At 39.5% G+C, this 24,869-nt stretch overlaps 1 protein-coding gene across 2 annotated transcripts in view; it reads left to right on the forward strand.

Moving 5' to 3' along the window:
* The window catches only part of cdkal1 (CDK5 regulatory subunit associated protein 1-like 1), a 227,723-nt gene that overhangs the window by 100,931 nt on the left and 101,923 nt on the right, over positions 1-24,869 (forward strand). The gene's annotated exons all lie outside the window — the stretch shown is intronic.

Below are 24,869 nucleotides of genomic sequence, written 5' to 3' on the forward strand. Positions count from 1 at the left end.
TTTTGTTGCCAGCTGTTTAGACATTAACAGCTGTGTACTGAGTAATTTTCAAAGGACAATAAATCTATACTGTTATTCAAGCAGCACACTGACTACTTTAAGTTATATCAAAGTTTCAGTAGGATAATGTTATCCCCTGAAAGGATATAACAGAATATTTGCAAAAATCTAAAGGGTGTACTCACTTTTGAGATATACTGTACAGTTGAAGATGAAGATGAAGTTTAATTATCTGTCCACTGTCTTTATATTGGATACAGTCACAATCTAGTGTGTAAGTTATTAAATACCTTTCAAATATTTTGTTCTCGCTGTTCAGTTTTAGCCCGTCGTAGCTCCAGCAGTCATATTTCCCATGCTTATTTTTGTGTTGCTTACTCATTCTAACTCTACCATCTCACATAAACACACACACACACACACACACTAGTTTACTGATTCTTATTGACCATGTTGTAATTGTTTCTCACACACAGGCTCACTGGCGAGTTTGATAAGCAGGTTACATCTCAGGAATAATTGGGTGTCCACACCGTTTGGCCATCTAATGTATATTTTGTTTGTCACATATAATATATTTCTCTTTTGTTGAACAAATAGAATCATCTACCACATGTATGAACCAAAGGCACGCTGTTTACTCCATCAAATGTTTTTGTTAGGTTTGGAATTACATTATGGCACTGCAGCAATGCCCCTTTTTCTCTGTCACTCTCACTCTATTAGCCACCTTTTCTTATCTCAAACAAATTGAGCCTCACAAATGGGCCCTGCAATTTGATTTGCTATTTGATGTCTTTTGAATAAAAAAAAAGGCTGCAAGTATGAATGCTAATTTTGATTGGCCAGTCAGCTAGCGTTGCGGGTATTTGATTGGTTTATCCTGGGGAACTTTGAAAGGATTTATAGGATTTATTCAAATGTGATTTGAGGTAAATAGCTCTCTTTCCATCTGGAAAAAGGGAGTGATTGAGTGCACAGCTTTTAAAATAATCTGAATTATTCAAATGTATGAATGTATAATTTTTTAACATCAGAGAGGTTTGTTAATGTATGCAGGTAATGGAGGCTGGAAATGTCATAGGAAATGACAAGTGTGTGTGTGTGTGGGTATAGGTGTGGAGTGTGAGGGTTCACATGCATCGTTTTGTGAGTGACAGAGTCATGCGAGGAACAGTGATTGAGTGTGTGTTGGCACAGAAGTGAAAACATAGAAAAATGTTTCACCATATTTCTCTCGGTGAGCAATTGTGGCGATGGAAGATCATCCTCTCCATGAGGTGAGTAAGTAGATAAAAGGTAAACAACCTCCACCAGCAGTCTGCCAACAAACCAATGAATGTTCTCCTCCTTCTCACTTCCCTATTCCTCTAAGTTTAAACATCTCCTGTCTTCCTACTTTTTCCTTAACCCTCTTGTCCTGTTCCATCTCATTTCTTCCTGTTACTCTTCCAACTCTTTCTCATGGCCCTTTTCAGTCCTCACTCCATCGCTGTTCACCTCTGTCCTCCTTTCTTCTATTTTTGGACTGTATTTATATTAAACAGTGTGTCATAATATGACAATCTAGGAAAAATTGAGCCACTGTAATCTATAAATTATACTTCTTAAAAGCTTCACAACTGTGTTGGTCTGACTAGGGGTGCAGACAAATATATTGCGATATGTTTTGTCATATTGTATCAATTCTCAAAAATACTTTCGATTTTTAATTCATAGTATACATGCAAAGATTAACTCGGTCAATACTTGCTTTTTAAAGTTTATTTGCCAAGATATGCATCGCTCAGTTTATGTGCCCTCTCAAAGTAGTGCCACGATAATGGAGGTTACAGGTGTGATAAATGTATATGCAGATCCCTCTGTTCTGATTCCATAAGAAAGTAAACGGCCCTAGTTCTCTTACAGATATAGGTTTTGTATTTGATTGCAATATGTGTTAACTTTTTTAGTGACAGTCTTTTTTGGCATTGTTTTTTTAAAACCCCCCCAAATGAGTCCCCTTGTCAGTGCGTTAGCTGAACTGACAGGGTCGACTTTGTGATATGAGGCCTGTCTCCCATCAAGGCCGTCCCTCTGCTGCAATGGACAGGCTGCAAATACCTGTAGGGCAACACCAGGCCTCAAACAATACAAACATGCTCATCACAGCAGGAGTGTTGTCATTTCAAATTGTATAAAGTATAACCGTAACTAAAATAAATTCCATCAAATTCCTCTCTGTAGTCATGTGAGGACGGATGATGATGTGTGACCAAGCTTATAATTAAGCGTGGGCGTGTTTCTGTCCGGGGACTAGCTATGACAAATATCAATTTCCAATATAAATACAAATCCAACTATACATGCTTCATGAGATGTTACTGATTATAGAGCAGCCGTGACACTGCAGCACCAGGATTAATTATAATATATTTCCTACTACATCTGTGTTACATAAAAAGAATATTACTTTCTGTACTGCCCATTTATACTAAAATAGAATTATTACTGAAACCTGCAGATGCCCTGTCCTGTAAACACGGTGGCTGAGAAATGTGAAAGGAGACAAGGGGACAGTCAGACAGAGCGAGGTGCCGGGGCTGTGTACGAGATTATTTTTGTTGTGGTCCTCAAACCCCCCCTTTGTGGCTGTCAGGAGGGTGTTTTTGAAATAGCCTTGTCTAAAACAGGACGTGACGCTTCATAGATACAGACACACTGTTATTACTCCCACATGACACACTGCATTAGTGTGCAACATGCATCTTAGCTATCAGGACACAGCTTGAATTTTGGGCTCTAGTGAGCGTTGGCATAATGACAACATACAACTGAAACCTCGTATCACCAGTATTGTTCAGTTTTTTTAGACCTGACAGCTGCCGCTTTTCTCCCTTATGTAAAAAGGTTTGATGCACTTGATTCTAAGCAAAACCACTGAAAATGCAATTTCATGCATGTGTGTCAGCATTGAACATGGGCTACTTTTTTGCTCATGAAACTGACAATGAAATCATATTTTTTGTTCTTTTTAAGTCCTTTTTATGATAACATCATACATTGAAGGCAAATATACCCACTAATATTCACAGATATCATCCGCTTTTTCTCTCATTTCTACATGACTGATGGCATCAGTGTCAAACACGGATATTAGCAGAAATGACACTGCTTAGTTTTCTGGCTCCAGCTCCATGACATATGACACATAGACACAGATAGACGGACAGATCTGTGGGCTAGCTTTTTGGTTAGCCCCAAAATTTGTGACAGGTGTCAGCTCCTGTTTACCTCTGCTGCTGCAGCTACGAGACACATGGACGGACGGGGCTTCCAACGTTTGCCAAAAATGATCATCTATGGGTCAGTGGTTCTTCCAGGTTGGGTGTTCAAATGAAAGTTTAGTGGCAACATTTGAATTACACCTTAGATTAAATTGGCAGAAAGGTAAATGAACCCTGTGAGAACAGTAAGCCATCACAGAAGCAGAGAAAAGGCTGTGGACATTTAAGAACAGGGCAATGCAATGTGTCTTCTCACAGATATACAGGGCCAAACCACATGTGAGGGTGTGCATGTTCAGTAGCTGTTAACATTATCAGGTGTTTTTTCTGCGGAATGAATAACGGGTGCAGATCTGTATGCATATGTGCCATTGTGTTCAAGTGGACCTGGAGGCAAGAAGATTAAAAGAAAGCTCACCTCTTATTTGTCTCTCATTAATTGAGAAATGAGCAAGAGAAATAGAGACACTGAGGCAGATGCGCAGAGACTGAAATATTGATAGCAGCACATTGATCATAGTTGAGTTACTACCATCAAAGTGCCGTCTATTGGAAAGGCCATGTGGAAAACTGCTGAGCATGCACAAGCACAACATACTGTGTGTGTGTGTGTGTGCGGTCAAATTCATTATCCTCTGGGAAAGCTCTCATGGAGAAGCTAAAAATGGATTTTCTGAATCTCCTCCAAGCCGATGAATTGCTGATATTTTTCACACAGACAGAAGTTTCTCCATGTGTGCTCTTCTGTACTGACGAATGGTTCAGACTCCAGCAACAGTTTTTCATAATCTGGCTGTTGTGTAGCCAATAAATTCAAAACAGACTTCAGTCCCACCTACACACACGCACCAGAGTTCAAACATATGTCAACACTACGAAGCATCATGAACTGATAACAAGTCTTTTGTTACTCGACTTAATTTGTTTAAATATCGCTGTGTAGTTTTAGGCGTTGAGCATGACACCGATTCAGTTCTCAGCATGGCTCTGCTGGTGAAAGAATTTTCTTTTCTCTACTACAACTCAAACTTCAAATGAGTTTGCAGGAAAGCCTCTGAGGCAAGTCATATATTGTGTTGAACACTTGTCTATTTTACTTTTTCAAAATCTGATTAATGTTATTTGCTAAACAAAACGGTGTGAATCCAAGTATAGTTTTTGTGATCATAGCATTTGTCAAACGACTGTTGACACAAGTTATTGTTTATAAATAAATGACACAATCCCAGTGTGTTGCTTCAGTAGTCAGCCTCTGTAATTCAATTTGCAGGTGTAATTAATAACGCTTATCATCACTGCATTCATTTCAGGTGTTTAAGTGTCAGAGCCCTGTGTCGTGCATGCTGGCTCAATGGCCTTGTTTACTGAGACACCAAAACAGAACTGAGCCATTGATAATGTTATTAGTTCCGCCTGTGCTTTTCTTGTTGTAAAACATAGCAATAGTAGATATGAAAATATCAGAGTAAAAAGGTGTATTGTCAGGATAGACACTGAAGAGCCAATAAGCTCACAACATGATATGATTTTGTCCTCTGGACGCTGGCTTGGTGCAACCGTGTAATATTTATCAACTGATAGCACAAGTATTTGTTAGAGTGGTGAAATACTATACCACAGCAGGTCACTACTGTAGGTGCTGATGCAATGCAGGTTGCTGGGGAGTGATTGAAAACCAGTTGTATACAGGTTATATTTCTCATTCAAGGTAGCTACAATTGAGATTGAGTGGAGGATCCTTCAGTTTGTGCCGTTCTCCACCTCCCAGTCTGCTTCTTACTGCTTGCGTCTGATATCTCTCTCTCTCTGTCCTTGTCTCTTGGCTGTTGGGTAACTGCTACTTCTCTGGCTTTAAACACACACTTGTTCACGCTATCCACAAGCATGTAAAGTAAACACACACACACACACACACACACACACACACACACACACACACACACACACCTACACACACACACACACACACACACAAATTGTTTCCTCAGGCACTCTCTTCAGGCAACCCAGCTGCAGTCTCACCTCTACCACTACTCATTATGCATGGCCATGATGGTGTGTGTGTGTGTGTGTGTGTGTGTGTGTTCGTGTGTTCTCAATTTGAGTCAGCTCACTGGTGGGACAAGAGACACTAAAGAAAAAAAAAGAGAATATTTATTTTCTATTTTTCTTGTCTCTGTACTTGTACCATATTAAATATATTTTCTTTGTCTCGTTCACCTAAACGTCAACTAAACTGCCGTCATTGTCGTCCTTCATTTGCTTCTCTGCCTCTGTCTTCTTGTTTGACCTCTTTTCATTATCTCCATAGGCTGGACAAAAAGGCAACAGAGGGTGGTGTGTGTGCATGCGTGTGTGTTTGCGCGTGCACCGTCTTGTCCTGTGATTTAGTGCCAAGCTGGCAGCAGAGACTAGTGAATAGGGGGCCCCTTTCACACAAAGAGCACGACACACACACACACGCACGCACGCACACAAACACACGCGCGCGCGCACACACACACACACACACACACACACACACACACACACACGCACACAGTCAATGCCAGACTGCAGGCCACCAACTGCACACCTGGCATGCTGCTATTATGTCACCAGTGTGTGTGTGTGTGAGATTGTGTAAGTCCAGCAGACACCATCTGCTCTGTCCTCTGTGAACTTGTGTCCGCACCTCTACTCTGTACCTACTCTACTTCATGATATCAAAATACGTTTACGCCTTTGATAAACGCCGTACTTTGTAGTACTACTGTATTATCGCTCTATTGTTTTATATACCGTAGTGCTGCTAAATGTACAGTATATATTACGCTGTATACATGGTTTTACTGATGCTCATTACTTTAAGAACTAACATCTGTATTCTTAACCACAGTGCTGCAGTTGTAATGCATCATTTTGCTACGTGTACTTAAATACTGTGCATGTAATAACCCTATACTAAATCTGTAGTAGAACACTATACACAGTCTTTAGTACAGTGCAGGAGAGCTTAATCAACTAGAGAAAGAAGTAGTCTGAAAGCAAATGATTTAAAGAAATGAAAACAGCTGAGGAACAGCACAAATGGACCTGAGCAACAGATGAACATGTATTAGATTTGAAAGTTGTTTTTAAAGCGTACTGAAAGAAAGACAGTCTTAATATTAGTTTGTTGTTCTCTGTTAAACATCTTTCTTCCCTTTCTCACTTCTCTATCCCTTAATCACACATTTTCTTCTTCTTTTGGCCCTTTTTCATTTTCCTTTTTTGTCTTTTCGCTGTCATAAAGGCCATTTGTACTCCTGTATAATCCTGCTGCAACACCATGTGTGGGGGAGGGGAGAGCACTTCCTACTTCAGTCAATAGGTGGCAGTAGGACACTTATATTCACACCCGGACCATGTGCTCGGCTCACTGGCCTTGTTATTGTCTGTATGGCTTTACACACACACACACAGTCTCTCATACACACACCGAGAGGAGGCTTGCGCCTGTTAAAATGTTTAACTGCTGTAAGTCCTCTGACTCACATTTGGCTTTTAGTTCTTCCTCCCAAAACGCCACTCTGTATGCGTGTTCCCTTCCCCGAGCTGTTGAGCACACTACTGCTCTGTTGTTGACATACCAACTTCCTCCTTGTTAGTCCGTGCGACTCACAAAAGATACAAAACAAATGACACCCTCTTCTTTGTTCCTGTAGCCTAGTAAATCATTATGATTTCCCACTCAAAGAAACAATTTCCTCAATTATTTTGGAGGTGCCCCTTTCAATCCTCCTGTGATATTTGATTGTGTGCCAAACCAGTAATAAATAATTACATTAATTGTTTTTATTTTAGAAAAAAAGAACGTGTGCACATTGTTACATCATATTCAGTGCAGCGAGAGGGGCAACTGATGACCCGGGTCAGGACGGTATGTATAGTTGTACACCTTGAACTGAGGATATTCTAACTGACCATTATTTTCTCTGTACTAAGTGGTCCCCCCTTGTATCCTCTTTACAACTTACTCATGTTTTCTTTCTCCTTTTCCTGTCCCATCTTATCTTTCTGCACTGGGTTTTACAATTCACTGTTGGGTACCCCTTTCTCTAACAACAAGGACACTGACATAATACTGAGTCCATGCTCTAAGCACTATTTCTTAGTTTCTTTCCTGAGCTAAAACATTTTTCATTTTTATTTTATTTTCTATCCTCCAGGAACACAATCCTTTGGTCTCTGCCCTGACTGGTTCCATAACCAGTAACTCTATTGAAGATAACTACATGACTACATAGTTGTTTCCATAAGTCCTGATGAGTCATGATAGGTACACACCAATGAGAAGGGGGAAACAAGAACAAAACTACTAGTGGCTCAAGTCTTCAAGTTTGTGTCTGCTTTGAAGTCTAGACCTGGAGCTTGGGAGACTGGAAGAGGATAGATTAATTGGGTCTTTTAATCTACACAGTCCTTTGTTTGAACCCTTTCAGCTTTTTGGCAGTGTCACAAAACAAATGCCCTTTGGATACCGGCAGGGATTAAACGTTCTGCCATGTGGCATATTTCTGTACTGTGGATTTCCACAACGACTGATTTAGAACAACAAAAAGTAAATGATACAAGTAGGGTGTTCAGTGTTTTAAAGTTACGTGCACAAACGACAACAAAAAAAGGCAATCATGGAAAGGCAGCTTTTTAAAATGTGTTGCCGATTGGGTCAGAGGCTCCCCTGTCAAAGTTTGGGGAGACACATGTATATATCTACTCTTGTTCCATTATAGCTGTTAAACAAGAGACACATATTTTCACATGTTTTTAGAACCAATAAACAAAAAAACCTCCCCTTTTAATGGAAGCACAAGCAACAGCCTGTCTTTTGAGCCATCGTGTGCTGTTAACAGACATTATTAATCCGTTCATAATCACGTGTACATTTGGTTCAAATACAATTCATTTAAATTTGATCATAACAATAGTCTGACATGCAAGCAAAAGATGAACTCATTCCCTCTCTTCTCAGTTTCCTATGTTACTGGCCTCCTCTTTTCTCTCCCCTCTTTTTTTTATTTTTTTTAACCACACACACACATTACATGTACACCCACTTAACACACACATCACAATTAAATGGTTATTCTACCTGTAATTAACTTGAACCTAACATCAATGTTGTGATCAACACTCCTCATTACCTGTAAAAGAGAGAGGAATCAAACGAGGGAGACTAATGAAAGCCTGAGGAGTGAGACTGAAGGAAACCACAGTTGTACGTTGTTAAAAGATATTGTGATTAAGTCACATTATTTAGCCTGATTTTATTTTTTTACAGTCTTGAAAAAATGTTTATATCATTGAGCAGGCTTTTTTTTTTCTTTCACAAGGATAGAGACAGTGAGAATCTATAACATTATGCAACTGCCCCACTTCTGCTCTGGTGTTTGTCTGTATTCCTGTCTGGCTCCATCCTCATGATGTTTCTATCCTTCTGGTTGTTTTGCTTCTTCTTCCCCCACACTGCTCTCTCTCCCTCTGTCATCACAGCTTGATCTTCTCTCATTTTCCATCAATTTCATCTCCATCACATTCTCATCTTTCTATTTTGTTGCAAATCAATTTTCCTAGCTCCATCTTTTTCTGTGCACATCCCTCTAACTTAATCACCTTTTTGTCTAACCAGTCTCCTTTAAGTCTTTCACTTACATTTTCTCGCGTGATTTCTCTCCCTTTCTTGCAATCTCAGAGTCTGTGTGTAACTCATTTTGTCCTTTATCAACCACTGTACCTTTTATTCTTTCTCTCTCTTAGTTTGTTTTCTGACGTTGAGCCAAGATTAATTTACCTAGTTCTGGATACAACATTGCTTAGGAAAAGGCTAAACCCCAGTTGAATCCCCAGGGCAAATATCATCTCATTACATGTAGAAATAACTTATAAACCATAATGTTAGCTGTTTTAATACTAGTACACTGATGTGTTTTCCAGTCTCAATATTAAAGGCTTCAGGCACTAAAATGTATACATTAATTCATATATTACTTTTACCTCATTACTTAGACTGGCCTGCGGGACTAGTCAAACAACACTAAGATTTGCCATGTATTTAGAGACAGTTTCCAGTGGTGCTGATGTTGAGATGAGCAGGTTTGTGTTATTCGAGGAACCTGTTGTTTAAATAGAAGTCTTATTGGTTGGGTCGTTGAGCGTTAGGATAGCCTGACGCCAATGGTCAATACGTCTCTCTCAAGCACGTGGTATTGCTGATACAAGTGTTTCCTCTTTATTGCTCTTTAGTTGGCAGATAGCCACAAGGTGACACCAATACCTCCTACATATCTATCATTTCAGAGAAACCTTAAATGATCAGCGGGTAAATTGAGGCCTCTGTTTGATGCAACCTGATTAGGGACAGATTTCTATAACGGATTAAACATTTTTTTTGTATTATTTGCTTTTCAACCTGAAAATAATATTTTGTGAATACTCGCCATCACCCAGATACTAACGTTAGCAAAGCTGAGCATTGAACTTCAGCTAGCAAATGAGCTGTCGAACCAGCACACTGCAGAACTTTACAAAACCTCCAACCAAGTCAGATTGGTTAAAGAAAACATAACTCCCTCCATAGTCCGTGTCCCTGGTTATTGTGCATCAACAGAGAAGGTGTTCTCCACTGCTAGACGCACGTTAATAACAGTAACGGCACAGTGCGGCACTTCTTTTACTCCAGAACAAGAAGACTAACTCCTACTTCTACAAAATACATTTTGTACATGTATTTCATTATTCTCATGCTGACAAAAAACTAACATGTTTCCAAATGACTGCTGTTACCTTTTTTAAATAAAAAAGCTGTGCACCTTCACACACTTCTTTCAGCTTGTTTTATTCAGCTGACTGTGACCTTCTAGACCGGTTAACTTGATGCAAGTTCTGTTGTGTATTGCAATTCAGTGAACTAAAGAAATAAGTGAAGCGGTCCACACACTGTGAATTGGAATAAGAGCCTGAATACAGTTCCTCTTTTGTGTTTATTGAATCAAGAATCAATTCTGAACCTCATCGTGATAACAAGAATCCCATAGATTGCCACCCACCCCAGCAAATTCATATTTAATTACATACTTGTCCTGTTCAATAACCCTAATCTTAACTGAGGAACCAGGAATGACAGAAATTACTAAATAAACTGCCTTAATTTAGCAAAAGTCTCAGGGTGTGTATGTCGAAAAAGACACCCAAGTCCTCTGAGTATAATTTACAGCACGTAGCTGTGTGTGTATGTGCGTGTTTGTGTGTTTGTGTGTTTGTCCCCCTGCGGTATATATTTTGATACCATCAGGGGGTCTCTTCACACCCCCTACAGGAACCAGTTCTCACATAGTAGACCACCCGTGGCCACAGCCACAAGCCCCTGGTGTTGGGTGACATGAAAGGGCTACAGGGGGGGACAGCTGATGCACGCACACACACACACACACACACACACACACACACACACACACACACACACACACACACACACACAGACACAGATAGACTCTTGCTCAGAGAAATGTTTTGAAAATGCTGGAAACTACTGAATATGTCCTCTAGTAAATGTTCCCTCTAACGGTTTTAACTCAAACTGTCTCTGTGCTTCAGGTTGTACTTGGCATTGCCACTTGACAAACACGCTTTGTTTTGTTCCACTGCAGTCTAAAAATAATGATTCTCCATCGTACATACATAACTAGGAAACAATGCACTTTGAAATTCACAATTAATCTCCTTTATGTGTGTGTGTGTGTGTGTGTGTGTGTGTGTGTGTGTGTGTGTGTGTGTGCGTAGAGATGATAATAACGGTGGGAGATGAGATGTGTTTTAGTTTGGAAATGATCTGTTTTGAAAGGAAAGGTGACTTCACTGAAAAAATGTAATTACTTTTCCTTATTGACACAGCATTGTTTGACAGATGAGAGCTGACTGACTGAGTTTTTGTAGCCAAAGTCTTGTATCTCCCTCCTTCAAAAACTATTTAGGAATTGAACGTGCTTTATTTAACACGTTTTGATCATATTCTTTTTTTGCAACATTACAGTATGATGGCAAGCCAACAACACCGTTACCAAGAATATCGGAGTCAGCTTCATGCCTCTACCTGCTTTATGGGAACATTGGAAGTGGATACTGTATTCGTATTGCACTAAAAGATGATTAGATTGAGTAAAATGTCAGCTCCAATAGTTTAGCTGGATGCCTTATGCTGATTTATTTATGCAGCTTTAAGGTGAATAATTGTTTTCAAACTCTGCATTCGTTTTAAAGTTTTGGATTTAAAGTTTGTTTCGGAAGACCTTTTGATATTTGAATCTTACATTACAATCTCATCTGCATCACATACACTAGCCAAATAAGTCCATGCCTACTCATTGTGTATATTTTGTCTGCAGTGTTATCAGATGGCATGTTCATGCACAATATGCAAATCACATAAGTGGGTGGGTAGCTGGCATTATCAACCAAACCAAGCAGGTGTAGGGTTACTACTCTACAGCCTGGATTCACTTTTTGTTTTGAAGAAGAGAACAAATATTTTACCAGGACTTAGCTGAAGTAAAAAAAATGTTAAAAAGTAAAAATGTAGGTTTTTTATAAACAATTTTAATGTTTAACACCAACATGGAAATTGAGCAGTGCCGTGTCAGTGCAAACTTTATTACTCTCTACTGTTCTTGTTTGCTGATCCACAACACATAAATACCTCTTATGCTTTGGCTCAATTCCTCTTTTCACTTTCTATATGTGTAAACAGTCTGAGTAGCTTATTTACTGCAACCAGCAGTGTCCAACAGCATCAGGGAATAGAACGAACAAAAATAGTTTGATGCATGGAAACCTAACAAATGTGTGAAATTCAGTTTACACTGATCATCTCCTTTAAAAAAGAAAACTGTAAATATCAGGCAAGCAACGGACAGGCCTTATGAGTACATCATACCCAGATCTGGCTTCACATCTTGATGCTAAGCCCCAGTATAGATGGAATAGTTGTGAGCTGGGTGATTCAAGGCTAAGAGGTTGTTGATTTCCACATCACATGAACGCACCACTGCACAAGTTTCAGCTGAGCGGCTCTGAACTGGCTGCAACGTCTTTAAAAAAATAAATAACGGGACAAAACATGCAAAAACACGGCTATGTTGCTTATGAAATATGCATGAGAGGAAAAGAGGAAGCAGAATTAATTGTTCTCACCTTTGATATGAGGTGAAATGGGAAGTTCACAGCACGAGTGCATGGCCAAACAATCTGTAGGAAACATATAATGTGATGCGAGTCAGTATGGGAAATTAGGCACTTATTATATTGGATTGGCTTCTTTGTTACAATAAATGTTAAAATCATTTAATCTGCAGCTTGTTTATTTAATTATTTTTGCCCAAACCACCCAGCTTTCATTAGATCTGTTGAAGCTTGTGCTGTCCCATTGTATTGCCTCGGAAACTTCAAATGTTAATCCTTATCTGTGAGGACAAGATACATTTTGGGTTCACAGATGGAGCAAAACACAAATACATGGCCATAGTAGGTGACAGAAAGACGAAAAGAAGATAATTATGGAAAGAGTGAGAAGAGAGAGCCAATTAAAGTAATAGGAAGAAAAATAATCGACACAAATGTAAAAGAAGTCATGAAAAAAGTGCGGGGTCTGTTAAATGAATGACACACAAATGCCACATCTTTGTTCTAAACGTCTTGTACTGTAGAATAGACATATACATTTATTAAAAAGAGAGGAAATCCTTTCCCTCTACAAGAAAGGAGAATCATGTTGTGCGGCATGACATGTACACGCACACAGGAACTTACTTCCACAACCAGTTACATGTCGGTACATGTTAGGACATGTCCTCAGCATGCCTCTTTCAGGCTGCCTGCCTCTTGCTGAAGTGATGTTAGGATATTTTATTTTTAATTTCATCAAATGTTGGGACAGTTAGTTATTAGTCTGCAACAATTATGTATTTTAAGGAAATATGTCTTCACCAAAGACAAGCAGCTTTGTAGTGTTAGTTGAACCTAATGTACATACAACTTAAACAGTTTGACATTTAGTCTAATGGAAAAAGGTAAAGCTAAGTTTGCTTGTTTTTATATATTTTGCTTTTTGCGCGCGTGTGTGTGTGTGTGTGTGTGTGTGTGGGACTGTGCTGACACTTTTCTCTCTAGCCTCAGTGAATGTCACTCCCGGTCTTCAGCTGAAGAAGCCGTTGAGTGTTTCTGCCTGACTGGATGGCCTGTCGCCACATCTGTCACTTTGCAGTAGACCCTATGCCTGATTCCCTCCGACCCCCGTGTGTGTGTGTGTGTGTGTGTGGTAAAACCCCTTTGACTAGTAGCTAGACGTGTGTGTGTGTGCATCACTTTGCTTTTCAGTTTTTCATTTCTGCAGGAGTAGCCTTAACTGTCATGGGAGATCCATCTGAAAATATTGTGTAAAGTAGCACCGTGCACAGCTGCAAAACTTAAATAATGTATTGGGAGTGGCAAGAATCAATAGAAACAAAACACTGGCACTCACAGATCTAGGGTCTAATTGGTTATTCAGGGCACAAAGCAAAACCTCATAATACACAAGAAGACTGCATTTCTGTGTGAGTGCTGGTGTTTTTGTTTCTATAAATCCATCTGAAACGCACCGTCATGTGCACACCTGCACTCACGCAGCCCAAAAAGCTTCTTCATTGTTCTGCAAGAGAAAAGGAGAGCGGAGGAGAGGCTGATCCTGTCCATAACTCACTAAAGCTGTTTGATAATTGACACGCATATCTGTACTCTTTAAGCCAATCTGCCACGTAGCCATAAAGGATAAGTGTGAGAGGATGATTGTGTGTTTCGGTACGAGAGTGACAAACATTCCATTTATTGTGACTTGTGTGTGTGTGTGTGTGTGTGTTTGCAGCTGTCATAAATGAACAAGAACAGCTTTTACAAGCTCTCAGCACTTTCTCTCTTGCAGTTCACTCCTTTTCCACCCTTTCCTGCCGCTCTCGGTCCCTCTGTTAAGCAACTGTACTGTATATTTTTGTCTTTGCTATCTGTGTAGAATTTTCATGTAATTTGTAACTGAACAGGTTCCACACATGAATGTGTATGTATATTCATGAGTTTCAGTGATATACTGTTAACTAATCAATAATTGACCTGCACTACAAGTATTTTACATGTAAAATGGCACAGCTTTGACTGTTAAATGTATTTAATTCTAAAAGATCTGGGATAGCTCCTCATGCAGTGTGCTGGTCTTAACCTAAGTGTTATGTGACTGACAACAATCAGATCTGCAGCAGTGACCTGTGATCTCATCTGATGTGGGTTGAACAAATGCAGAGTCCCCAGTGTCATAGTGTTTGTATGTGAAAGTGTTGCTATGTGCAGTGGGAGATGACTTAAAGAGTTGAAGAGAGGAAGGCAGTGAGAGGGAGGATGGGCAGACTGGGATCAGTAGCCCCACTGCATATCTGTTCCTCAGCTTGTTAAGTTGGTAAACAAACCACAGTCATTAGTCTAAAGCTTTAATACAGAAATTATGCCATGTGTTTACATAAAAATACTAATATTTACATAATAAGATAATGTTTACAGAGCCACTGACTAAATTAAAACTCACACAGAACGTGTAATTACATTTGCAAATTTTCAAATACAGTTCTAAACACACACACAATATATTATAGGGTCACTAACTTAATTCACATACACACGCAGTGTGCGTTTAAAATTCGCCCGGCTTTCTACAGTAACTAATTCCATAGAGAGAGAGACACACACACACACACACACACACACACACACACACACACACACACACACACACACACACACACTGGCTAAGTGAATTAACAAACACAAACAGGATGCCTGCTGGTGGGTCATGAATATATTAGCATAAATACTGACCAGACATATTATTATTTATCAAATTAGTGGCTCACTGGCTAGTGCACACACACACACACACACACACACACACACACACACACACACACACACACACACACAGCATGTAAAGAAATTAGGTCAACGGCCTTGAATTAGAAAGAATTAAACCTTATTATGTCTGATTAATAACACAATCGTAGCACTGCATGTGTGTATGTGAGAATATTGGTAGTGATCATACATTTTATGCGTGTGTGTGTGTCCACTGCCTTGACTTCTTTGACAACTGATATTAACCATTACCACCTCAATGACTTTTTAATAGGAACTCATTTCCATATGTAATCTCAATGTTGAGGGGGTGTGTGTGTGTGTGTGTGTGTGCGTGTGTAATGCCCTTAGTGCCTTGCAGTTCTTGGGGTCTCTGAAGCATACAGAAATGAGATCTGCCCCTTATAGCTTCCTTTGACACTCATCCCCCTCACACTCAGTGTCTCAGCTTCCCTGTCCTCTCAATCCACACACCCCATCAGCCATTCATCTCCCCCTCGGCTCAAGTCATGTGCTTTTAATGACATGCAGTACAAGTTCATTATCTTGATAGACGAACATTGGGTCAAATCTCAAGACAATATGGATAATCCCTATTTGATAGATAACCACTGCGTCATACAATGATATCATTTGCAAAAACATACTGAAAGATTTGATTAATCAGTAGATTGACAGGTGACAATTTTGAGAATCAATTAAACTATGAAGTCATTTATCAAGTGAAAATGCCAAACATTTGCATTTTGCTTTTCAAATGTGACGATTTGCAAGGTATTCTCAGCTCAGGGACAGTTGTCATTAACATACCATTTATGAACAAATGACTTTGACCTACTGTAACCACTGCATCTTTTACTCCACTCTCCTGTTTAATTGCATTCATTGCTTGTAAAGTGACTCTAATGAGAGCATTTCTTAATGAGAGCATATAACAAGGCCTGTTGATTTCTAACACAATCACTATTAACATTAGTCTCACTCCTGAAATAATCCTTCTCTGCAGAGAGCTCCCACACAATCTATTCCTCTTATTAGGGATATTGTTTTGTTATTTGTAATGCACAGGTAAATGAGGACAACTCAACACTATTGTAATAGTCTAACCCCCGCTCATAGAGTCCAATCTAAACAACGCAGAGGTTGTGAACCAGCATATATTTGAGGCATATTTCTGCCATTTATCAATTCATCCAATTTCTAGACCTGCTTGTCCTGTTCAGGATGGCAGGGGCTGCAGCCTATCCCAGCATGCACTGGTTGAGAAGAAAGCCATGATGCCAGACTATCTCAGGGCTAACGCATCAATGGCATTTAGAGCATACAGGGAAAACCAATGCTACCTGTGAAGCGACACTTCTAACCACTGGGCCACATTGCCTGCGAAGCTCTTAGGATACAGTGATAATAGCTGAGCAACGCATATTTACCTTTGCTAAATACTATTAAGTGGTAAAATGGTAAGAAGTGCTATCCTTAGAAACTGACAGGCAAACTAAAGGTATGTGTGAAGTGGTCCACTTTTATTCTGAACTCCTGCACTACTAATTCCCATTTTCTGATTTTTGCACTTTAAACAGTGACTTACAGCCAGGATATACACACACTCTGAATTTCTTGTGTTTTGATGGAGCCATGACAAGAAAGGAATCATTTGAACCATTTTACCATCAAATGGGGGCTGAATTAAATATTTGGGAGTGGAATCTGTAACTTTAGTTCAGCTACACACGCAATCTTTGCTAATATTGTAAACATTATATATGTCCTCATTTAATCTTTATTACATAAAGTTAGTTGGACTGAGGATGCAACAATCAGTTACAGAGCATCAGGAATTTCTTGTGTGCCCATTGGTTGTCTCTCCTCTGAGTTCACAGGAAGTGCATCGCTATGGGCAGTGAAAGGGCTCTTTTTGGTCCCTACAGATCCCCTTCCTTCTTCTATGCAGCAGCTTCAGAAGCTCTTTAACACACACACACACACACACTCACACACATACAAGATGAAAGAAGGGATATAACTTATTTTCCAATTATAACTTATTTTCCAATTATTCCCTACACACACACACACACACACACACACATATATATATATATATATATATATATATATATATATATATATATATATATACATACATGCATACATAAAGTACCCACACACACTACACGGATGCCCTCTGCCAATTACTTTTGATATATTTATACAGTATGTCTGACCCATATATGCTATGGCATGTTTTTCTTATGCACCCCATACATTACATGTGCAAGTATATACATACACACATACAAGCTTTGATGTATCCAGACATCCCATCTCATGCACAGGAGTCTCATGCACAGAAGGTCATGCCTGTAGTTCAGAAACTATGTGAAAGTGGGTTAAAGCTGACATGTTGTTGTTTAAGAGATTGTGTAGGCTGTTCATTGAAGCCATGCCTATGTGTGTACATCCACATGTGCACAGACACATGCATGTGTCGATGTGCATGTATTTAGTAAACATGCCTGAGAGACCGAATATTTGCATATACAAGTATGTGTGTTGGGTTAATCCGTGATGATGATGCTACCTGCCAAGACGCCCACGCGCCACATCAACAGTTGTTGTCTAAATTAAGCTGCTTAATTACTGCAATTAAACTCAGTGTGCGGCGTTTGTGCATGGGTTACAGTGTGTAAACGTGTGAGAATGTGTGTCTGGAATTGAAGGAGGACTTGTCTCTGTGTATTAATATGCCGCTGCTTGTGTATGTGTAACATTTTTTTATTTCCTACATGCCTGTGGATCAAAGATTAGAAAAGTTCAAGCATTTCAGTGAGAGGTGTTGAATTCAAATCCAAAGAGAAATGGTAAGAATTTTTGAAGAGTTTCCGTATATTGGACAGGCTGTTATTATTCTTTTGACGGCTAATGCCAGTTATGTCATGCAGAGGTGGATAGTATTGACAGAATGAAAACACCGGTGTAAACTGTGTTCTAGGTAAACGCCATCTATTCAGTAAACCTGCAAGTGATAATTGTTGGAAATGTAGCAGCATTTGTTTTGTGCTGGCAAATCTCACACTGAGAGAAAAATGTCCCACAGCAGTGGACGGTGAGAAGCATCAAATGAAATAAAGTGGGTTCCATGTGGAATTTTAGAATAAGCACGAGCAGAGGTAAGAGACGATGGGTAGCAGTCATGTGATTTTGACCATGGCAAGCGATTCATGGCTAATTTACTAAAATGAGTACAGTATGAGTCCTGAATTTCCCTTGGGATAAATAAAGTATCTATTAGTTATTCCAACACTTGGAGAAATTACTTAAATACCATTTACTCTTTCTGTATGCATCTCCTTCTCCTCGTAATCCAACCTCACTGCACACACATTCTTATTTCTATATCTCCCTCAAAATTAATCAATTAATTTTTCAAGTTGCTGTTGCTGACATCTGCCCCATCATTCTTTACTGTGTAGGGGTGGGTGGGAGGTTTACTGTGGAGGCTTACAGCCAGAGGGGATTGGCTGATGGGGGAGGACAAGGGAGGGTCTAATGCGATTGAAGGTCAGATGGGCCTTCCAGTCAATGGCTCTGTACAAAAGCATTGCATGGTTAAACATGGTTATATGTAGATGAGGTCTGTGTGTTCCCTCCAAGTGATGAAGAAATGAATTCTTTCTTGAAAAGGCTTTGGTTTGAAATAATATATCCTATATAAAGCACAGTGTAGATGCACAGCCCTTCAGGAGTGAGTCTTAACTGGTTGTCTGATACATATTCATGTTGGGTAAATGAATTGATTGCTCCAAGCAAGAGATGATGTATGCCTGTGTCAATGTCTCAGTGTTTTCATGTTTGTAAGGGTATGTGTTGATTCTGACCTGCTGTGGCGTTACGTCATTTTGAACTGTGACCTGATTTTCTCATTTACTGAGACATGGCATTATGTTTATAACTTGAGCATCTAATTAGATTGAATGAATCCAACTTCAAAAACACTCAATATATGTGGTAATATTACAGATGGGTTTTGTGCACATATATATTCGGCCTAATTATTGTTTTCTATGGAAACCAACAAGAGAAGAAAGTCGAAAGCGGTCAAACTACGGGCAGAGACTCAGAGACAACGTTCTGGCAGGTTGTAATCCTGCTGTTTATTTGAATCATCAACTGCAACACTTTAAAGATAAGCTCGATGGCTAAATCCAATGTCCACTACGGGATCTATCCTGTTGATTTCAATTTGTGGCAGTACCTGCACCTTGGAAATCGTTTATTCCAGTGTACAACATCTGTTTTAAACTCATTCTGTTACACTTTGTACTCTGAGAAGTACAACCTGTTGTGCTGATCTACATTTTTCAGTAGCAGAATATGAGGTGTATGTTTTGGTTGGTTTATAAGGTGGTCAGAGAGCTTTAAGAATAACAACATTAAAGTAAATGAAGGGCAAAGTATTTCATGACATCTGTTAAATCATTGAGTTATATTGCGAATATGCTCAAAGGGTTCTAAGATGTTATTGCTGCACATAAGGTCATGCACATTGTGATTGTTTGCAGGGGTTAATGTTTACTAGATTACAGATTATATGCACATAACGATGATCCTATTACACCGTGTTAAATCCTTATTTTCCATGACACAAAGAAACACATAGTTTAGCAGGCTGTGTACATTAAGCTGCCATAGTGAGGGGGGGGGTGGGGTGTGTGTGCATATATTTTAAGGTATATCAGCAGGCCAATAGATACATATCCAGACTTGCAGGCTGTCACATTAAAGTGTACTAAAATGGGCTAATATTGTTTTTAAAAAACAGTTTAAGTAAATTGGTTGAGAGCTAAAACACCAACAGAAGTTTTAGATTGAACCATGCTTGAACTGTTTCTCTCTCGCTCTCTCTTTCACGCTCTCTCTTCTCCACGTATGTAACTGTAACATGCTTAGCCATGTGTTGACTTGTGTTATAGAAAATGAGGTTTTAATGCAGTTAAATAGGATTATCTAATCTATAATCTGTTAAACATTATAGCCGGTGGCAAATGCCAAAGAGATTAAGATATAGGAATACAGAGCCCGTGTGTAGGGATAGAAGGGTAACTTGCAATGTGTGTGTTTATGTACACAATCCACATACAGAACAGACTAAGCACAAACACAGAGTTAAACATGCACTTATGTATATAAATAACAGTTTTTGTTTTTTTTGTTATACACACATGATGTAGTGTAAAGTCAGTCCTAAAAGAAATGCATAAAAACATGGTGGAACCACTGCCGCTGTAAACTCATTAAATGTTAGCATATATGTATGTATTTGCTATTGAAGGAACCCGAGCCAGACAGTACCAACTAATACAAACAAGCATGACATGAAAATGTGTGGTCATGTTGTGCCGCTTGTGCGTCTCATTTATGATTTAAGCCCCTGTTACCGTTTAAACAGTGCCTTTTACTAAAGCACCCAATCACCTGAATCAATTGGTTCTGTCATGCTACTTCAAAGCAACTACTTCAAAGCCCACATCTCTTTTCTCCTCCCACTCTTCCCATCCTTTCATCCAGAGGCGGAGCAGAGACACAGAGCCATAAGACATTATATATGTAAACAGTATAATGACATATAGAGGTCTACCACAGTATAAGCTAGTGTGGTTTTTAGCACTGCAGTTTATATGCGTTGTTAACCTTGAAACGATAACATATCAGTAATGATGAATGAATAAAAACTGTAGATCAACATAGAGACATACTTTCAAGTTTAAATTTGAAAAGGTACATGTTTGCTTCCTGTATGATTGAATTTTGATCTGAAGGACTAGAAAATATACAAACAATACTCCTTGTGTAAGTACTTTTTTGAATCCCAATGTGTCAGTCTAAACTGGATTAGTAGACATAATCATAAACCAAAGCCTCTTGTCCATCCTGGTCACTAGGATACATTTTATTCTAGGCAGAAGATATTCTCGCCATATCCTCAAATTCTGTTGCACATGTGTTTTTTATTTAGTTTTTTTGTATTCTTTGTTTGCTTTTCCTTTTTTGCTGATTTACTTAAGCATAAACAAGAACATTAAGAGCACAAAGTGGTACCATTGGCATAGTAAAACATACATGAAAGCCTTTATTGACCTAAATTCATCACATTAGACGAGCAAAGAAACAAACGACCAACAGTTCAGGTTAGAAGGCTCGGTTGGGGAATCCCATGTGTGCACACACACACACACGCACACACATGCACACACACGTACAGCAAACGAGGCAGATAGTTTGAGTGATGATTATTTGATATGTATATGGCATTTGTCAGACATGCTGATGGTGTTGTTCTTGGACAAAGACAAATGCAGCTTGGACATGCACACAGCTGTTTCCTCCTGTGTGTACTCTATCTCTCTCTTTCCCTACCTACATGTAGCCCCAACCCTGAAAGCAGAAGAAACACTTTAATATCTTCCTGTTCTGCCCTTTTTCCATTTTGTTCACTCCTCCCTGTGTTGTGTTTGCACTGCTGTGTCAGAATTCAGTGAATGTTAATAGCTTTTAGGGAAAGTGTCCTGCTCCCCGCCCTTGTTTACAACTGCTCCGACACCAAACTACATCTTAAAGTGACATGGAAAAAGGGGCGAGCTTGTAATCTGAACACAGACAGGTTAAAGCTCAGTAGAAACTTGCCAGTGTTATTTCAACGGATACAAGTACAACAATTTGGTTAGTAATAAGTCTCTTTTTGACATCAGGGTTAGAGGATTAAACGGGTATCCGCTTGCTTGACCACCTTAAATTCAAACAATTGCCACATTGAAAATATTAGGTTTTCATAATACGGTTATCAACTTCACATTTTCTTTTCTATTTACTTTTAAACTCCTTCATTCTCACACTACTTGCACATTTAAAGCACAATATGAAAAGCAAAAGTTATTTGTTGTAAATTATAAGATCTTCAAATTTCTCTGCAAAAATGTTCCTGTTGTGATGAGTTTCATTGTAGTAATCTTGACATCTTGCTGATACACAAACACATTTCAGCCCTGCACCACTGTGACCCCTCTCTCCACTGCACACATACCAAAACCAGAGGAAGCAGCTGTGCAGTGTATCAGAGATGATAGAGAAGCTAACATTTCCTGATGAAACGGCCACATTCTCTCTTTCGGTGGCCAACAATAACACCATTGGCACACCTAATACAAAGGGGACAGAGAAGTAGGTCAAAGGGGCAAATTACTGGGCATGTTATTGAGTTTATCTTGAGTACAGCAATCTATGTACGACTGTAGCCTTGGGTAAACACCTTAGAGTTTTCCAAAGCATCATCTTGTTCAAAACCCAATTAACACAGGGATCACAAGATGTATTTCCGAGCAGACCGTAGACATGCTTACTAGCTTGGCAGCATTATGTGTGTGGAATCGCAGGAATGTTGTTTTGGAAGAAACCAATTTAGCTTGTAGGCCAATTTAATGCAGGTCTGGCCCTGTATTATCACTTTGCCAACATTTATCTGGGACAGAGCTGTGACGTAGAAAGTGATGCTGCTGGTGTAGTGGGTGTAGGAATACTTTCACTCCTGGGATGCAGATGATGCATTCAAGGGTTAGACCTTGGAAGAGGAAATGGTTTAATTCATTCCAAACAAGCTGACATGAGCTGACCTGGGAATTTTCGATCACCACTCCTTCAGGCTAAAAATGTTATTTTTTTCAAATGTGACACAGAAGCAAATCAACCATGGAATTAATGTTGCTATGTCATTATGAATCAATGGTAACTGAACTCTTCATAGAGCTTGTCCTCCAGTGAAGCTCTTAAGTGACCAACAGTTAATGGGTAGCTCTTATCTATGTCTTTGCTAAAACAAAGCATACCATTTACAGTAACTAGAATGAGTTAATAAATGTTAAAGAAGATTTAACGAACAAGGCTATTACTGATTATTGGAATAAGGTCAAATAAGATTTTCATTAACTGCATACTGAAGCAAATGAACATCATATCCTAAATGCCCTCTTGTATAATGTGTGTAAGCCTTTAGATCTGATCACGTGAGATTGATGGATGTGTTTGATGGTGCTTTTAGACCTGGCTGGCTCCAGGAATCATTAGTGCATCTTTATGTCAATGATGATGAGCTTTGGAAACTCTTTCACTCCGGACAATTATACTGTCATCATCTTTAATCTATCTGGCCTATGCATGTCTTTAAAACAGTTTTACTCTCTCTCTCTCTCTCGCTCTCGCTCTCTCTCTCTCTCGCTCTCGCTCTCGCTCTCTCTCTCTCTCTCGCTCTCGCTCTCGCTCTCGCTCTCGCTCTCTCTCTCTCGCGCTCTCTCTCTCTCTCGCGCTCTCTCTCTCTTTCTTTCTCTCTCTCTCTCTCTCTCTCTCTCTCTCGCTCTCTCTCTCTCTCTCCCCCTCCAATTAGCCAAACCCCATCTTTACTCTCTGAATGACCACATGCATCTTTCTGTCTGTCTCTGCACAGCTAATGATAATGAAGGTTGTGAGGTTTTATGTGTGTATGTATGCATCTGTGTGTACTTGAGCTTGTGCCCCTGCAAGTGCAAATGTATTTTTGTGTGCCTGCATGATATGATATGTCGTAACACATAACTTAAGCAGACACTCAACCATTTCCAGACCTACAGCCAAATGACAGTTAGATCATTAAGCTCTAGCAGTGTGCGTTGCTCTAATTTAGCATGAAGCCACTCGATTGTCCCCTCTTGCTGTATGTGACCTTCACACTCCTGAAATGCATTTTTAAGGACGAGTATTTTTAATACTTGTCAGTGACTGTCATGAGCTTGGTTCTGCCAAAGCATTGGAACACTTGGGCAATGAGAAAAAGAGTCTCCTAAAGGTAATGAAATGATAATACTTGAGAGAAGCTGCTGTAATGGGGGGGGGAAGCGATGTTGCTTGGGCTGGCCATTGTGGTAAAAGCATGATAAAATATCCCATATTGATCAATCCATTCTCATGACACTGAGAATGTGTTTAAAGAGTGTTCCAATGCCACCTGAAACCTGAAGAAATCCCTGTTCATTATCAATTATAACCTTCAGCTAATTGTTAAGAAAGCTGTGCAAATATTTCTTTATATAAGATAAGACGTTACACTCAAATAAAACATAAATGATTACTGTTTTGTTTTATTATTAGAGCAGTTTGGACGCCACCACCAGAGGACTGAGATGTAACTCAGTTAGAGTAAAGAATGCCCTCTCGGGTATTGTGGTGTGTATATAATTGTCAACAGTCCAGTTGGATGAGCCATATATTAACATCTGGGAACCATGGCCCATTGATAACATACTGGCCTATCCGGACCCGGACCTATAATCAATACATTATTGAGGGATTTTCTATTTTGACGGAGCGCTTCTATTTTAACCGGCGCAGCTTTTCTCGTATTTACTCGTGGTGCTCATTAGAAGTGGTGATGTGAAACGACACTATGAGACAAAGCACAACGTTTTTGACCAAACATACCCTCTCAAGTCTGAGCTGAGGGCACAGAAAATAAGCACTCAGAGCTCAATGTGATGTTGATTTGTGACAAAATAAAGCAAATAGGCCACCTGTCAGCATCATCAGCCACAGAACAGTTTAACCCAGGATGTGCTAGCCTGGGTCAAACTGTTC

The sequence above is a fragment of the Cottoperca gobio genome, chromosome 16 (assembly GCF_900634415.1).
Source record: "Cottoperca gobio chromosome 16, fCotGob3.1, whole genome shotgun sequence".
Classification (NCBI taxonomy): Eukaryota; Metazoa; Chordata; class Actinopteri; order Perciformes; family Bovichtidae; genus Cottoperca; species Cottoperca gobio.